Source organism: Amblyomma maculatum, unplaced genomic scaffold, assembly GCF_055883805.1.
Source record: "Amblyomma maculatum isolate TAMU_Amacu unplaced genomic scaffold, ASM5588380v1 scaffold_13, whole genome shotgun sequence".
NCBI classification, from domain to species: Eukaryota; Metazoa; Arthropoda; class Arachnida; order Ixodida; family Ixodidae; genus Amblyomma; species Amblyomma maculatum.
Genome location: NW_028146738.1, coordinates 6646279 through 6665110, shown reverse-complemented (window position 1 = coordinate 6665110; position 18832 = coordinate 6646279).

Here is an 18832-nt window from a genome sequence, read left to right as displayed (position 1 = left end):
CCCCATTCTGTGGAGGGTGCAATCTGTGATATATATGTGATCATGCATGTCAAGCTGCCAACTCATTGGAAGAAAGCCATGGGTGATTTACGGCATGTTGTCGTTAATATGTACTTCAAGGAAATAGATGTTTGGTACTTCATTGCGCTGTCTGATTATTTTAAAGTGGCTGTTCCTGTGTGGGAATAGGATATTGTTGCAAAGGTGTAGTTCATTCATTGATTAGTACCGTCATGCTTGTATTACTTTATTTTTGAGTGGGATATTCTGCGAGTTTATGTGGAATATTTATGGGTATGTGAAAACGTTTGCTAGAGAGTGTGTAGGATGATTGCAGTACCAATTTCAAAAGTTTGTTTGCTTTAAGTTGCTCATAGCCTAAGAACGACGCCCATTTTGTTTGGTAACCACAGTGTGAGCTTGTTGCAGTTATTGCAGAGTTCAATTTGTGGGTGCAAGTCAGTCCAATAAAGAATCCATTTCAGTACCATGCTGTTCTTGTTTTTCACCTATAGAACTGTCACCACCATGGGTCAAGTTAGAGCTTTCAGTTGTCCGTAGGAACCTCTTTAGTTGTAGGGCTGAATTGCGCTAATATTCGGAATTCAAGGCGCCAGAAAACTGTTCGAATTATTGAATAACCCCTAAACTACAGTGAAAAACCTCTCTGCAAATTTATTTAGAGAAAAGCAGAGAAATAGTCTAATACTTGTTACTTGAACTCTGTGTGCTAGCAATATTTTATATTTCTGTTGGAAATCTCCAGACGAGTGTTCCAGAATGGCAAGAGCCTCTGCGGCCTTTCTTGCAGTGTGGCATGATACCAATAAAAGCTCCTCGCATGCAGTGTCGTCAGATGCACAGAGGGCGCATTAAACGATTTTGTCCTGTTTCTGAGCCAGCTATATGCCCCCACACTAATTTATGTGGTCTGTGAAAGTTATCAGCACATCCAAGAACGGCACGTTCGTCACGAGCGCACACTGCCTCAGCTGCGTCAAGCTGCGCAAGGAAGCAGTGCCGAAACAGTTTACCTTCATCTGCCACAGCATAGTACTATCCCACTCATAAGCAAAGATGTGTGCAGTACTTGGCAGTGATACTGCATGCGTTTTTCAAGCCTCGTTACATAGCAGCATTGTTTTCATGGAGGGTTGCGGAAATTTTAATTACCTGGGGTTCTTCAATGTGCACAAACTGCCCAGTTCGTGGGCACCTTGCAGACCCTGTATAAATTGGAGGTTTATAGGAAGGGACCCTTACGGAAATGCCATATCTGGTCTTATAAAAAAAATCCAGATCAGGTATAACAGGAATTGGGCAGATAGGGTATATTAGGACAGATCTAGGCCAGATAAGGCATATCTGCCCAATTCCTCATTTCTAGTACCAGATAAGGCATATCTGGTTGTATATGCCTGATCTTCCCAATTCTGATTTCGAGTACCAGATAAGGCATATCTGGTCAGATATGCCTTATCTACCCTATTCCTGATTTAGAGATCTAGCCCGCATGGCAGGTAGGTTTTGAACTATAGATCTATATATCTGCATATCAACATAACACTATTACAACACACAAAAAACAATTTCAGTGCTCCAGCTAAATGCATGCTCAATCAATATTGCCAAGGGAAACCTGAATTTCCCCTTTTATTTGAAACCTTACAGGAAAATAGCTTTGAAACCACAGGTTTTCTTTTTTCCCTACCTATATGGAATCGCTCAAAGACGGTGCTGAATTAGGTGTGTATACCGAGGGTCAAAGACATGCTCATTCGTTAGTAAATATTGAGATTCTACTCATTTACGCGCGATATTATAACAAACTAATGAGATATCTCAACAGAGTAATGTCTACACGAGACGCTAAAGTGAAATACATTAACCTATTAAATTAGATATTACATTTTTATTCTACTCTTTTACACACAGAGCTTTTACCAGTAAAGGCTTTTAGTTAGAGCTGGTTTACTTGCGAAGCTAAATAAAATAAATTTCTATTAATCGAACTAGACTATTAAAATGGAATTTAAAGGTTTGTCGACACCCGGAAAACGTACCGCTAAACCGTAGGATGATAAAACACAAACTGCTGGGACTGCTGATAATACCTAAACCTTAGCAAAGTACATATAGGCTGTCAGGAAGTACTGGTGTTACCTTAAGCAGAGACTGCAGTGCAAAATGAGCGAACGCGCCTAACTCGTGGTTGCCTTTCAAATTTGGAGAGAAATCCAAAAAAGCATGTCCGATGGCATTTGTCATGACAGGTGCCGCTAAACCAAATCAAGCATGAAGCTACTTAGGTAGTGCAAATAATAATGATAATAAATAATGAAGGACCCTATCCACCCACTGAAATTTGTCAAAATTGCTGGAGCGAAAGACAAATTAGCAACAAAATGTACGAAAAAAAAATCACATACTGGCAATTACCATCCAATTTACTGATTGGAAAATTAATTTTCCATCAAAATAATAAAGTGAACAATCCTGAGGCTGGCAAGTGCTAGTTCCCGACAAGACGTCTCACGCTCACGGTTTTGGTGATCGGGTGTGAAGATGAGGCGGCACGATGAGGGTGCGATCCGACACAATGGTGAAGATTTGGCCGGGCCACCCAGGACAGAATCCCCGAAAAGCTCAATCGACCATCAGGTTCGCTGCCAAGGCTGGGGAGGCAGCTTCCACCCGCAGTGGGACACAGTGATTTCCTCTGTGCCGACGGTCAGACTGAAACTCTTGTAGGTTTGCTTTCGCATTTTTGTTACATGCAAACAGCTAATAGCGAACAGGTGCTGGCACACGCACACACACCAGCATACACAACATGCAGCACGCCCGCCAGCCGCACCGAACTCCGATGTCTGCCAAAGAAAAGGAAAGGAACGAGATACCAAGTGCTTAGGTGCAAGGAGTTGAAAGGGGGAGGGGGAAGAAGCAAGCACACACAAAACGGAGAGCTCGCGGCCTACGCGGTATGAAGCGTGGCCGCGAGGAGGAGAGATGAAATGCGAGCCAGCGACGCAGGGGCCGCCGCTGTCCGAGAGGGAAGAGGGGAACGCGGGAGAGGAGGAGTCACTGTCTAGCCACTGCGGCTCTCGACGAAGCAACCGCCAGCTGTCTCTGAGGGTGAGTCACCGTCTGACAGCGCGGAGGGGGCCGTATACTGAACTGCCATCATTTTCTTGATATTTTGAATCGCTCTACTTAACCGACCATGCTTTTGTGCACCGGACTGCGGCCGCATTTTAAATGAAAATGCGAGTTAGTAGGTGGAAAGAGGAGCATATAGCTATCACCCAGCGCCCTCCTGGATTAAGGAACACATGGTGTAATAATTAGGGTGCAGCCAAATCTGCAGAATATTTGAAATATTAGGAGTCGTAGCTATTTTCTAAATTGGATATATAATTAACACTAAACATGCAGGCCATGCTAAGTGTAGAAAAATTGAAGCTCGACCACATGATGCCAATACTGGATATTTGCAGAATGCAGATGAAGGCCATATATTGCTAATATACGATAACTATGGCGCCTACATAATTAAGGCCCCGATGAGGTTATATAAAGTCCTGTTGATGCCAGGCATATGGCCCTAGTCTGTCTATATAAGGTCATGCCGATGCCTTATATGCCCTTTATCAGGCCACATAAGGTCGCGAGGATACCATATATGCCCCTGATCAAGCCATATAAGGTCCCGTTAGCCGTTCAGATATGGATTATATGTTGCATGATATGGCCAAATCTGAGCCGTATAAGGGCAACATTTTGCACATATATGACCTTATCTGGCCCAGATAAGGTCTTACTTGCAGCCTTATATATTTGTATCTGGAAGCATATGTTCCATATCTGGAGCAGATATGGGGTTTCCGTAAGGGGAAAGCCACTGTATCTTTCACAATTTCGCTAGCCACGCCATATGGGAAAGGAAGAAGGTAGACTGCACGCTATTAGCCCGAATCCCTTCTACGCTCAATGCACATTTTGCAGTGCAGACCTTTCATATAATGGGCTTGCCAAGGAAACCAAACGTGGGTAGATCGGAGGTGGCCCTGTCCACTTACGACTTAACGGCACAAAGGACCTTGGTTCTGAGAGCTTAAACAGTGGCTTTAGCCAATAGAATCCTAGGCTGAGCACCTGACCAACCCCACCACTAGCCCTTAGATCATTTTCCTCAAATGAATGTTTTACTCTAGTGCAAAGGTCGGAGGGAAAGAGGTACTGTAGTAGAGGGCTATAGAATAGTAATTTTCCCCACCTATACGGACGTTTACGTGTGGTGACATCGTTTTGCTGCATTCTCTATGCTAAACCGCCAAGCAAAAGCCTGTCAAACAATGCTCTCTCAAGTCTTATTTAGTTTATGTGCAGTCATATTACGTGCATATAAATGGAACATAAAACGTATCTTCCAACACAACAAAACTTCTTTAACTTATGACATGTCAACTTGTGCTTTAATTGCATTTGCTCGCATTCGCATCGCTGTAAAACACATGAGCCGCCAAGACATGTGGGAAACATAAATTGTACAAATCGCGTATTTCAACATCTTTTTCAGTGTGTATTTTGTTTTAGCCCGAATAATGATAGTGGTAACTTGTTAAAGAAAAATAGAACGATACCCATATCTTGCAGACCGTTTAGATATGCAGTTGTTTAGGTCCAATGAGCCGTGTCGGATAAAGGGTATTTATTATTCCCAAAATTCCAAAATTGTTTAAGTAAGACATTTTTCTTCAGAAGCTGAGCAAAATCTTGTGATGTAAGTACTTTGAAAATATCGGAAGTGGAACCTAGGTCTAGATCATAATCTACATTTTAAAATGAGTGCAGAATGGCATTGATCCTCACCTGCTAGTGAACCGGGCAAATTCTCTAAACAGTAATGCCTTAGTGCACTATGCTGTACACTAAAGCAATGACAAGTATTTTACGCACAGAAAGTGACATAGTATCTGGTACTGTTCTAATACGCATCAGGTGGCACACAGCTTTTTGCAGGCATAAGAGGTGCTTATTTCACTAAAGGACACAGTCAAAAAGTAATCACCGATATTTTTCATTAATTACAAATTTCTGAGGCTTGCATTTACATTATAGCAATCAGATTCACCTTCAGAGTCGATTATCTTCATTTAGAGCATTGCATTAGAGTCCCTGAACTGCAAAGGTACAATACAGTCCAAGTGGTCTTAAAAGGTGGGTTTTGCTTTCTTCACCGTTTTGTTCATCCGCATGAGCCAATGACAACTTCAAATGCAGTACACGCATGAACCTCGGCGAAGAAACGTTTTATATACACCACGTTGTGTAATTACATGCGTGCCGTAATTTCTGACAGAAATCGTATTTGGTTGGCAGTATTTTTAATACTTAACTTGTTTGGAATATTTGCGTTATTCGATCAGAAGAGGTCGGAGTTTGGTTTCTATCGTATGCGGCGGCAGGGAAGCAAGACGAGCCGCTGCAAAACAATGGCACTGGTGGCGTCATCTTGTCCTGTTTGCAACCACTCTTTTACAGGAGAAGATATGCGAACTTTTTTTGGAGGAAGATCATTGCAAACAGCACAAGATGGCGCCACCAGTGCATCGAGCGGGCACAAGCCTTTTTGGCTTTCCGCGTCTGCCGCATACGATAGAAACATCTAACTTCTTCCGATCGATTCAGGCAAGTACTTAAACAAAATTTGGTATTAAAAGTACTGCCGGCCAAACACCGTTTCTGTGCGGAATGTGGGCTTCAAGGATTCATTGCATAAGCTGGGTGAAGCAATCTGTCGCATAGGGTTTTCACCGAAACCGAAACAAAACTGGTGACCATATTTATTTGGTGGTTGAATTGAAGCTGTATTTGTTTATTTTTGAATTTCCTGAACGATTCATGTTTTCAATACATATTTTTATAAATTTCGGTCCCAAGGTTGAAAATTAGATTCGTAGTTCGTTAAATGGGCCTTGCAATATGCAATGTGCAAGGACGAGATTGTGTTGAAGCTGATCGAGGTAGTGGGACAGTGTGTGGAACGTGTCCCGTGCACCGGCAGTTTTCCTAGGAATGGATGGCGCCGTTTGCAATGTCTGCCGCTAGTCGCCACTTAGGGGCGCTCGCAAAGTAGGTGTGCGTAAGCACACACATCATCATCATCCAGCACACGCTAGCAGACGATTTGACTTTGCAGATGACCGCGCTAAGCGCAGCCGCCGTTACCGTCTGATTGGGTGTGAGTAACTTTTTGGTGCGTGTTCTTTGATGCGTGCATATCGAAATGGTCGTTCTTCATGCTAATGTTGAAGAGTAAGAATCTCCACTGTAGAGCGGCCTTCTAAAGAACGAACATGCTTTGTGCCGATGTCTGGCTGTGGATATCGCTCAAGCAACGAAAACATGTCTCTGCTCTCGGCGCCGGCGAATCCTGCACAAGCATCAAGAGAACAGATAGAAAGCGGTCATTGAAGGCGGTAGTCTGCGAAAAAGATTTCGAAAGTAGTTGCATTGAGCGCACATTCCATGTAACCATGAATGGCGTCCTTAACGAGATTCCCCGCGAGAGACCTCGCCTGAAGCATGAAACGGTGCCTAAAATATTTCATGACTGCTCGAAGAACCTTGTGCTTCCCAGAGCAACGAAAAGGAGAAAAAAGTTGGTATGCGAGCATCGAGAGCGCGATCGACGACGGCGGATGTGAAAACCAGGTGGATACCCAATTTCCTATTCATACTGCAGATAGAGCATGTTCTGGACTGGAGGATCAGCACACATCATTTTTCAAGCCTCCAGACGCTGCTGCTTCTAACTGCGAATATTGGCACCCATTTGAGGGTATCATCATTCCGGCGACATATGGATGAAAGTGCCCGCGTTATCAGTTGATGATCTGACCTTCGGTTTTCTGGAGGGGAAGCAAATAACTTTGCCGAACTTTTCGTTGAAAAATAGGCAAGGTTTGGAAAACCATTCCTGAGCGGGGCTCCGTCTTTGCGACCGTATATGCACAGGGAAACAAGAGATACAAACGAGTACTTAAAACTCGAAGGGAGGCAGAGCTGATGATTGTTGAAACTGAGAACTTGTAGGGATGAAGCCCGCTGCAAGAAACTACAGGTCTTACAGAGAAATGTTTTTCGCAGAAAAATGTTCTTTGGTAACAGATAGGAAAGCAGTCCTGCGTTAAGTGCATCTGCCAAGGAGGCTGCCACAAAACAAAAAAATTAGGGACTAGAAGACCACAACAAGTCAGAAACCAAGACCCTCAATGGATTACCAACTTGCCCAAGCATCTGTTTTAAGAAACCAAAGCGTAATATCTCCCGTTCACAGGCGCAATACACAGGCGCAAGTCACTGAAATGAAAGAAGCTAATCGTCCTCTCCCTGAGCCGCCTTAGACGAAACGATTAAGTCTCTTCCCAAAAAACAACTGACAGTAAGAAGCTGTTTTCTTGCTGCCAGACGAAACTCAGTGAAAGGTATAACTTATGAAGATGAATGGGTTGCTAAATGAATTCTGATGCGCAAGCGAAGCCCGAAGTTGTATCAGTATCTCAGGAGACAAAACATTATGGCTCTACATGAAAGAATCTGTTTGTAGAAGTGCCTGCAAATGTTCAAAGGCAGTTTTAGGCTGAATCCAAAGGTATTCTCTACTTTGCAAGAGAAGACGAAAACCATGCATAAATACACCTGCCACCGAGGACTGCTTCTAGATGAGATCAAATTGTCGTAACACCTTAATGAAAAATCAGCGGGTGAGTTGCAGTGCTGTATCTGGGAAATTACGATTTGTTATAACAAATCGTAATCGTACGAGACCGGCACTGTCTCGTAGATTCCAAAAATATTTCGGCTAAACTTATTCGTCCAGGTAATAAACTAGAAAGGAAGAAGTGGAGGTTTCCGAACGTCTGAAGCTAGCGCTCTTCCACTTTTCTGGATTTTATATCGCTGTGAACTATTTGTGATCTCGACATCCTTCGGGATGGCGGGCGCACGACCCTTGCGCCCACCCGCCACCATCGAACAGGCTACAGCGTACTCGACGGGTCACCTTGACGTCGCGGACGTGGAGCTTCCAGACTCGGTAGATGACTCCACCGTGACTGAGATGGATTCCGACAACGGCTACACGCCTGTACAGTCGCGCCGCCTGAAAAGGAAGCTGCGCCCAACATCAGTAATGAGTGAGACACCAAAGAAGAATGCTGAAAAGCAAGGGATCTTTTCCGTGGCCTTCGTACCAACAACGGCAACGGCGAATCTGAATGTGATAAACAGACAGCACCTGACGCAGTTTCTCGACCAGCTGGTTCCCGGTGAAGTTGACGAAGTCAGAATTAATCCCTGGAAGAATGTCCTGACCGTGGATGTCAAATCCCAGGCTACAGTGGACAAGCTGAAAGGAATTGGTGCGCTAGGCAACATGCCGGTCCGTTCCTTTCTTGCACATGGGAAAAAGACTACTGCAGGTGTAATCAGCGACGTTGACCCCGAGATAAGTGAAAGCGATCTCTGCACGCTGATCAAATCTACGGCGCGCATTGTGGATGTTCATCGATTCGGCCGCTCAAAGTGCATTAAATTAGTCTTTGAAACTGAATCCCTCCCATCACACGTTAAAGTGGGCTATGTGAGACACCCAGTTCGGATGTATGTTCCAAGACCTGTTCAGTGCCACAAATTCCACAAGATCGGACATGTGAGCGGCGTTTGTCGAAACGAGGTCTCCTGCCGTCGATGCGGCGGTACGCATCCTCATGAAGCATGCGAGACGGAGACTGTCAAGTGTGCGAACTGCTCGGGTGCCCATGAATCGACGGCTAAGGACTGTCCTAAAATTCGGGATGAAAAACGTATACTAAAAAAGATGGTGAGAGATAACTCGACTCATCAAGAAGCGGCCGCGTCTATTCGTCGTCGCAAGCACCGTTCCCGACGCCGACACAAGGAATCGGAAGGCAAGCCTAGCCTGGATAAGTCAACTTCAGAGTTAACGTCAGCTCAGGTGCCACAACAGATTGAGTCTAATCCCGCTAAGAGTACTCTTGCTGTAATGTCGCAGACAGTGTCACAGGCCAAGGATCCGACAGAGGCTGTTGTATTACCTACCGCCTCTGATGTTGAGTGGCCAGCTCTACCATCAAAGGCCAACGCCAGGCATAATCCCAGTTTGGTTGCCACACGTACTGAAAATTCCGACAACCCCGACAGCCAGCAGGTAAAAGAAATGCTGAAACAGCTGGTTCGTTCAATGCGGGTGCTGCTCTCCAGCATCAACACACAAACAGTAAAGTTTGCTGTTCAGTTTTTGGACGCATTTGAGCCGCTCTTGGCGGCATTGCAATAATTCACAATGGCGCAACAAATTAACCCCACCTCTGTGACGATGCACTTGCGCCGCAGTGTTGTGATGCAATGGAATGCTCGAGGCCTGCGTGGTCGGCTGAGTGACTTCCGACAGCGGGTACAGAAGTACCGCTTTCCTGTGATTGTGATCTGTGAGCCCAACATGCCGGCTGCTTTCCGCCTTTCTGGATATGTTCTGCTATGGTCTAGAGAAGCTAACGAAACAAGCAAAGTGCTGGTATGTGTACGCCAAGACATTGCGCACGTCCGCCATGCTCTGCAGCCCCACAACACGAACCACTACATTTGTTTGACGTTAACCCTGAAAGGACGAGTATGTTCTGTAATTGGCGCTTATATTCCACCGAGAGATGGCTTGGACAAATCATATCTATTTTCAATAATCCAGTGTTGTGCAGCTCCTCGTATTATTGTGGGGGACTTTAATGCTCAGCACCCTCAGTGGGGTAGTGCAATAATGAGCAATAGAGGAAGAGACCTGGCAGACTTTATGCATACGCAAGATCTCGTCAATATAAACGACGGCTCACCGACGTTTCTACGCGGAACAACCTACAGCAGCTGCTTGGATGTGGCGTTTGTTTCCAGAAACCTCCATCCCTCCGTTTCTTGGTGTAGTGATGTGGAAACACATGGCAGTGATCACATACCAACGTACATATGCATCAAGTGGTTTGCACCTGCCACTTCACCTCGTGTGCAATACACAGACTGGCCCGCCTTTAGGGCAGCGGTGGAGACTTCCAGCGTGGACCTCCAGTCACCATCTCAAATAGAAGGACTCATTACTTCCTCTCTCAGTGAGAACACTCGCTATGTTAGTGTGCCGGTGTCAGTGTCCAGCATCGACGTGGAATTCGAGCGGCTTCGCGCGATCCGTCGGCGGGCTGAAAGGAAGTACAGAAGAACGAAATCCGCGCAAGATCTCGCACTTTCTCGCCGAGCTAAACGACAAGTTCTGCGTCACCTGGAGAGGTTAGGACGACAACGTTGGAGACAGTTCTGCTCATCACTGGATCCCCGTAAGCCCCTGTCGCGTATCTGGCATGTTGCGAGAAGCTTGCGCACACCTCCGCAAGAAAGGCACCCTTTTCGTGCCCTGGCCCTTTACCAACGCCGCAATGAAGTTGACGTAGCTGAAGATTTTTGTAAAATGGTTGTGGGCACAAACCAGGCACAGTTACCAATTTCAGAGGTTTTTGCACCACCTTCGCCGAATGATCAATACGACGTGCCCTTTACAATAGCTGAATTAGACGCCGCTCTTGCTTCTTGTCGGCATTAATCTGCACCTGGTCCTGACGGGATTACATATTCAACCTTATCGAACCTAGGAAAGGATGGTAGAACTGCACTACTTAATTACTTCAATGATATATGGGCTTCTAGTACTGTTCCTGAACACTGGAAAATTAGCCGCCTGGTTGCTCTTTTGAAGCCTGGAAAGCCTCCTCTCGAACTTACCTCATACCGGCCAGTTGCCCTAGCAAGCTGTGTTGGAAAAGGTATGGAGCGCATGGTGCTGGCAAGACTTGAGTGGTATCTAGAGAGTAATGATCTTTATCCGAATATGATGACTGGATTTCGCCGCGGACGCTCTTCCATTGACAGCGTCATCGACCTTGTGGCGACAGTAGAACACGAAAAGCGTCACCGTCGACTAGTAGCTGCTGCATTTTTAGATATAAAGGGAGCTTACGACAACGTCCTCCATGAAGCTATTCTTGATGGACTTGACGACGTGGGAGTTGGTGGCCGACTGTACTTGTGGATTGTAAGCTATCTCAGCGGCCGCTCTGTTTACATGACTACGCCTGAAGGAGATACTACCCACTTTCAGGTCGGTCGTGGAGTTCCACAGGGAGGAGTTCTCAGCCCAACTTTATTTAACGTTGCGCTAATTGGCCTGGTGAGTGAACTGCCAACTAACATCCACATCAGTGCATATGCTGACGACATCTGCATCTGGGCCTCTGGTTCGACGCGCCCACAACTACGTGCGAGACTGCAACGAGCTGTGTCATCAACATCGATGTACTTACGGCGTCAAGGTTTATTTTTAGCGGCAGAAAAGTGTGCAGTGATAGCGTTTACGGGAAAATGTGTCAGCCGCTACCCGATTACCCTTCATGGAGTCGTAATACCATACGTCTCCAGGCACAGATTCCTGGGAGTAATTATTGACCGCCGACTATCTTGGTCGAAACATATTGCTATGGTGAAGAAGAGGCTAATTAATTTTTGCCATGTACTTCGTTACATAGCTGGCATCAAATGGGGTCCAACTGAGCACTCCTTAATACGGCTTTACGAGGCGCTGTTTGTTGGCTACATCCGGTACAATCTCCCAGTACTTTCTAGTATGAGCATTTCCTGCTTGCGGACTTTAGAGAGCGTGCAAGCGCAGGCACTGAAAATATGCCTTGGACTGCCCAGATGCACCTCTAACAAAGGCACAATTGAAGAGGCACACGCTCGCCCAATGTCCATATACTTGTCACACGAACCACTTCGTGTATATTTACGAGCACTTACAAGACACCGTTTTCACCCACTCAGCAAGATTCTGGATGAGAGGCCGGACTGCAGTTTTACAACTGCACTCCGCTGCCATCAGTCGCAAGTACCGACAGGATATGCCCTCCCATATCGTCCCACCCAACCACCATGGACGATGGATAAACCTTTGGTGCACCTTCGTGTTCCCGGAATACTAAAAAAATCTATGGTACCAATTAGTGGACTCAAACAACTTACTCTGGCACACATCTGGTCAGAATATCCCAGTTATATTCACGTATACACCGATGGATCTGTGTCAGCACAGGCATCCGCTGCAGCTGTGGTCATACCAGCTCAGAAAACGACTCTGCATTTCCTTTTGGGACATACCTCTACATCAACCGCTGCCGAACTTGTAGCCATTCGGGAATCTATTCGCTATATATGTGGGGAACCACCTCAAAAATGGTGTATATTCACGGACTCGAAGACTGCACTACAAATTTTGGAAAACTTCTTACGCCACACTGCCTATCAGTCCCTGGCACTAAATATTACGGAGCTCATCACATCTGCCCAGCTGCAAGGCCACATGATAATGTTTCAATGGATTCCTGCCCACTGCGGCCTCCATGGGAATGAGCAGGCCGATGTTGAAGCGAAAAGCGCTCTCATCAATGGCTTCCAAACAGCTGTGCCTTTTTCAAGAGCGGATACGACGTGTCTTCTAAAGAGTTATATGAATATTGCTACAGCGACTTACTGGGCTCAACCAGACGCCCGACACACGCGTCTAAGAAAGCTTGATCGAACATTTAAATTTACTGTTCCGCGTGATATTCCGCGTCATCAGACATGCTTGATACATCGACTTCGTTTAAACGTGGCTTTCACGCGCAAGTACTTACATTTAATTGGACAGATGGACTCACCGGAATGTTTAACTTGTGGCATCCCAGAGACTGTGGACCATGTATTGTTGGTGTGCCCAGAGTATGCGAACGAAAGAAATGTGCTAGCTGCTTGCTTGAAGCGTTTAGACAAGAGGCCTCTGTCGGAGGAATTGCTGCTGGGCGCTTGGCAGGACAAGGGGAAGGGCATCCAGGCAGTGCGCGCTCTTTGCCGTTATTTGAGCGCCAGTGGACTTGATTCACGTTTGTAAAGCAAGCTGCTGTGTCTGTATATATATTTCATATGCCTTCTCCCACATCGTCACCCATCATGACCTTCTTTCTTCTCTCCTTCCATTCCCCAGTGCAGAGTAGCAGGCCAGATTTGAATTATTCGGGCCAACCTCTCTGCCTTTTCCTATCAATAAATCCATCTATATATCTAAACTAGAAAATATTGTGGTAATAATTTCTTATATAGACTTGTTAGTCCTTGACTAGTGTCAGAATTTTAGTAAAGATTTAAGTGTCTGCCATATTGTTTTTTCCTTCAAGAGGCACTGAAGTCTTTGTCGACCTCTGTAGTCACGCAACTGATGAGCAGAAAGGCGTGCAGCAGACCATGGAATTGTTGTTCTCTTTCAACAATGCACCGGTATGCTGCTCTCTGTCAATATATTACCGTGCACTGTTTAAATCTGTATTTGTTCTTGTTCTACGGCCGCTGGCATACGGCCTTATTATTGTGATTCTGGCGTGCTTATCAATTCTGTATTCCGTGTTTGTTCATGCTCGTTGTCGCGATACGACGCGTTATCATTTTCTTTGTCGCGAACGATGCGCCGAGATCTGTCTCGAAGATTCCGATCACTCGCATATGTTTTTACATTGGTCCAGGTTGTGCTAGAAGCAGCTTGCAAGGTTATCAAGATTGTTCTGAGCAGCCTTTTTATTGAGCGTTGACGAGTGCGACGGACGTTCTTATTTTGACGATCGACAAGCACGTTTGTTGCTATCGCCGCCGCCGAGTTGCTTAGTTGTTTTGAGGGCGCAAGTCAGCCCGATAAAGAGTTTCTTCCCTACACTCCAAGACTCTTCATTTCTGCTATCGGCCTTGTCACGACCATGTGACAATATGCAGGTTTAATATTCAAACTATACATATTCGCTGCACAATACTTGCCTTTTTCTGGGAAATGGAAGTATTTGTTTTATAAGGCAATGTCAAGGGAGATACCTTATTGTCCGGAATTGTTGTAGAGACTGTCGTTCTTGCCGAACAAGCCGGCTTATTTGTGGACATAATAACTGTGATGGTGCAAGTTGGAACCGGAGCATGGGGCGACATTTTGAAATACACGGCAAGCTTTTTGTCTTTTAAGTGAATTGTATTTCTGAGAAGGAAACAAACATGAACTTGTAATCATTTTTGAATAAACATGTGAATCTAATTCTTCCAATGCTTTTTTTGTTTTCGTTAGGTTCTTCCTGTAATGTAAGAAACAGGAGGCAACTGTTTTTTGTGTCTGATTTTCCCCACTTGATGAAAATGTGAGGAATGGATTTATCTCATAAGGTTTCCTAACTCCCTCTGGGCATGTACATTCTGGGGTTGTCGAAGCTGCTTGAGATATCGACCGTGAGAATGTCACACTTAAAGCAATGCATAAAGTTACGAGTGCAAACAAGAAACCAATTTCCTTCAAAAAATTGAGTGGACCTCAAGTTTCAGATTTTTGGAGATGACGTAGTAAAAGGCTGTTTCTTTACAGGGAGCAAGAAGTGGCTATATGCAAGAATGTTTAGCCCATAGAGGATTTCATTAGGAAATTCAACAACCTAATTCGCATAAGGACTTCCAGGACAATTAAGCAAGGGCTAAAGCTTGGTAATGCGAATGCAGAATTTTCGAAGCAGTTCCTAGAATTTCTAAATGAATAAGAAGAACATGCAACACCAACGGGAGGAGGTATCTTAGCTGAAAACACGGCTGCTGGATTAAGGATTACAGTAAAGAGTTGTGTGTTGTGTTGAGTGGGGTTTTATGGCGCATAGCAACTAAGGCTATCATGCGCCAAGAGCAAGGCTAATTTATTTTGTGAAATTTGGGAAACTGGGTGTGTTTCAACTACAGTTTGTTTAGAAAGTCTTCTTTTAGGAAACGGGTTTTGTTGGCTTTTATGGGCTTTAAGCTGCTAACGCAATGATGCGGAAAACATGAGGTTTTAATTTGTTTACTGGTGCACTCTTGATTTATTCTACAGTTTGTGTAAGAGATTTGCTTCCCTTAGAAAACTGAAAACACACGACAAATCGACAAGTCCATCTTCGCCTAAAATCAGTTTTGGGTTTATATGAATGTGTTTTTTATAAAATGGGCTAAAATATTTTTTCTTAGTGTTTTGAGACCTACGCATGAGTATAGTACGTGGTTAATAGTTGTTTTCAACATTTTTCGCATTGAGGTTTGTATTTTTTTGTCAGAAGAAAATTATGAGTCGTGTGCTTTTCAAATGCGGAGGCGGCATAGTATTACTTCTATGAAACGTTCCTGATGCCGGTACGACATTCATTCTTTCAAAATGGGCTTTACTAAGTGTAGTTTGTTATCCACTTTGCCAGAAGTCTGCCATTTTTCTTTTAGTTAGCGATGAACAAATTTCATACAGTCTTTGTAGGGTATGTTAATACTCTTGATTGGCTTGGCTTTTCACGGGCTTTAGCAGCACATGTGTCTGCTCTCTCGTTGCCTCTAATGCCCACGTGGCTCGGGATCCAGCAGAATTTTGTTATATCCTCGAGCAATAGCTGTTGTTATACTGTGTATTATGTCTCCGAGAAAAGGAGCGGCTGTATTTCTTGGATTTAGAGCTGTGAGGACGGCTAGGTAGTTTGTGTAAATATTGCTATTTGTAACATTCTCTTTATTCTTTTCTCTACGGCAACCAATATGACATGGGATTTGGCGGTGAATATAGATGCAAAGTGGGGAAGTCTTATTATTTTCTCGGAGTCTCCTCGCACAACTGCACTTCCCGTGTCCACAGCTGTGTTCAATCCATCGGTATACAACTCTGGGAAGCTTCTGTATTCTTCCTGAAGTTTACGGAATTCCCGAATAATATGCTCTTGTGGGGTTTTAGTGCTTGGAAACTGTGTGAGAGTGAGGTCACATATTGTGGGAAAATTGTACCATGGCGGTAGAGGGCTGCTGTTTTGAGCGATATCCGTTAATGTGTCCAGAATATGAGTTTGCAACATATCACTTCGAACCGCATTATGAATGGTCTCTTTGACGGAGGTCTATTTGTGAAAATGACTCTGTAGGGGAAAGTTGTGACTATTGAATAGCACAGGTGTTTTTTTTGTGACTTTGTTTTGAGGACATATGCGCATGTCAGTAAAGCTCGTCTATCTTTCAGTGAAGGCTGGTTAGTTTCCACGCAGAGGCTATCCACAGGAGACGTTCTGTACGCACCACAAGCAAGGCGAAGGCCCGAGTCAAGCACTGGGTCTAATTTCTTTAAATATGTTTCCCTAGCTGATCCATAAAATATGCTTCCATAGCCCAAGCAGGAGCGCACAACAGAGCGATATATATGCAAAAGGCATACCCTATCAGATGCCCAATGTTTACTTGGAAGGGCCTTCACAATGTTTAGAAATTTGGGGGATTTCTACTTTAGTGCTTGTATGGGGTGGAGAAAAGTGAATTTTTTGGTAAAAGTAATGCCCTAAGAATTTGTGGTTATTGTTTATGGGCAATTTGATTCCGTTTAGGTGTAAGGTAGGGGTGGGCTGGATTGCCTTGTTTGAGCGAGAACATAACTGCCACTGTCTTCTGCGGAGAAAATTTAAACGCATTATCACTGGCTCATTTTGTTTGCTTATTTATTGTTATTTCGACTTGTCTGTCACATGTGGACATGTTGTACGATGTGTAGGCTAGTTGCAGGTCGTCCACATAGAGTGAATACGTTATGGAAGTTGGCATTACTTTGCTAATCGTATTCATTTTTACATCGAAAAGTGTTGTGCTTAAAATGCACCCTCGATGTACACCATTCTCCCGCAGAAAAATTGTTGACAAAGTGTTTCCAAGATGTACTTGGAACGATGTGACAGAAAGTCGCCTAAAACATTTAGCATTTTGCCACGTATGCCTAACTCTGCCAGGTCGCGCAATATCCCAAACCTCCAAGTTGTGTCATACGTCTTCTCAAGGTCAAAGAAAATGGCAAGACAATGCTGTCAGTGCATAAAAGCCTCTCTGATAGCGTTTTCGAGACGAACGAGATGGTCAGCTGCTGAACATCCTTTTTTAAAACCACACTGTGAATATTTAAAAGTTCGTGAGATTCTAAAACAAAAGTCAGTCTGATGTTTAAAATACTTTCAAATGATCTTGCTAAAACGCTGGTGAGAGCAATGGGCTTATAACTACCAGGAGATGTCGGCTCCTTGCCACGTTTCAAAAATGGTATAACAGCTTTTTTCCCGCCTCTGGCAATTTTCCTATGACCCAGATTTGTTGAAAAATTTTAATAGTGCCTCTATAGCAGGTTGTGGTAGGTGGGCGAGCATTTCGTTGGAATAGTGGTCCGGACCAGGTGCAGTCTGTTTACCGGGTGCTAGGATATTTTTTATTTCTTGTAGTGTAATTAAGCTATTATATGATTCTTTTGTACCACCACTTGTTGGGAGTTTTTGTTTCTCTGCTGTTTTTTTATTTTAGGAATATTTGAGTGTGGTGTGATGAACTGGAAACTGCAGAAAAATATTCACTTAAAATGTCGGCCTCTTCTTGTATAGTGTCTGTACTCCAGAAGCTGTTAGAAGGGGAATGGTGAATGGAGAGTAGCTGCCATTTAGCTTTCAAACCTGTTCCCACATTTGTTTTGATTTTCTTGAGCTGTTTATTGATGTTACATAAGTCTGCCAGGAGGTTTTTTTTGGCGCGGCGGGGGATGTATCGGGCTTTGGCTCTTCCTTTTTTAAACTTTAAGAAATTGCTTTGTGTTGGGTACCTGCGAAAAATTCCCCATGGTATGGTTTGGTCCTTTTTTGCTTGTTTACATTCTTTTAAATACCAGACTTTGTGATTTTGTTTCACCACTCCAGAGGACTGGGGGATTGATTGTGTGCTGCAGTAAGGAGGCAATTTGTGTAAGCATCATTTAATCCGTCTATGTTATATTTATCTGAAGTAATTTTTTTCTATTCTGGCCTTCTCTCGGAACAGTGCCCAATCGGTTAAATGCAGCTTCCAGCGGCGCGGCTTGGATGGGATGATTTGTGGTGAAGATGTTAAGCTGATTAGTACGGGTAAGTGATCACTTCCGTATGGATTATCTAAAACGTCCAATTTAAGATCTGTAAAATAGAGGGTGAGCTGAGAGATAAATCAATACAGCTCCTTTTCCCTGAACGGGTTGGTTTCCCGGCGTTAAGGAAACAGATATTATTACACAGTATAATATCCTCTATGACTTCGCCTCTCGTATCTGTTTTTCTAGTGCCCCAAAGGACGGAATGTGCAATAAAATCTCCTACTATTAAAAATGGCTCTGGAAGCTGCTTTAAGAGATCTTCTAATTCATGAATACTAAATTTAAGGTGTGGCTCTAAGTATATGCAGCACACAGTTATTGTTTTAAAAGCCTGTAAGGTCACCGCTATAGCTTCAAACTTAGTTTTAAGTCTGTGTTCTCGAACTGCTACTCCATTGTTTACTATGATGGCAATGCCACTTGAGAGCCTGAGAGCTTGCTCTCGGTTGCGACGGAAGATTGTATAGTTTTTGAGTATGTCCTTATGTTTGGGACCTAAATTTGGTTCTTGCATACACAAGGCTACCCTACTGAAAAAATTGTATGTGAGCTGTACAAGAAAGTGTGAGAGCGAATGAGAATGTATAAGAATATGTGAGTTCTTGGTAGATTAAACGTGGATTTATGAGAGCACGTAGAGCCACTGTGCAGGAACGCATGAGATTGTACAAGTTCTTGTGAGTTTGAATGAGCCCATGAGCGAGCTCACAGAAGCACGCACAGCCA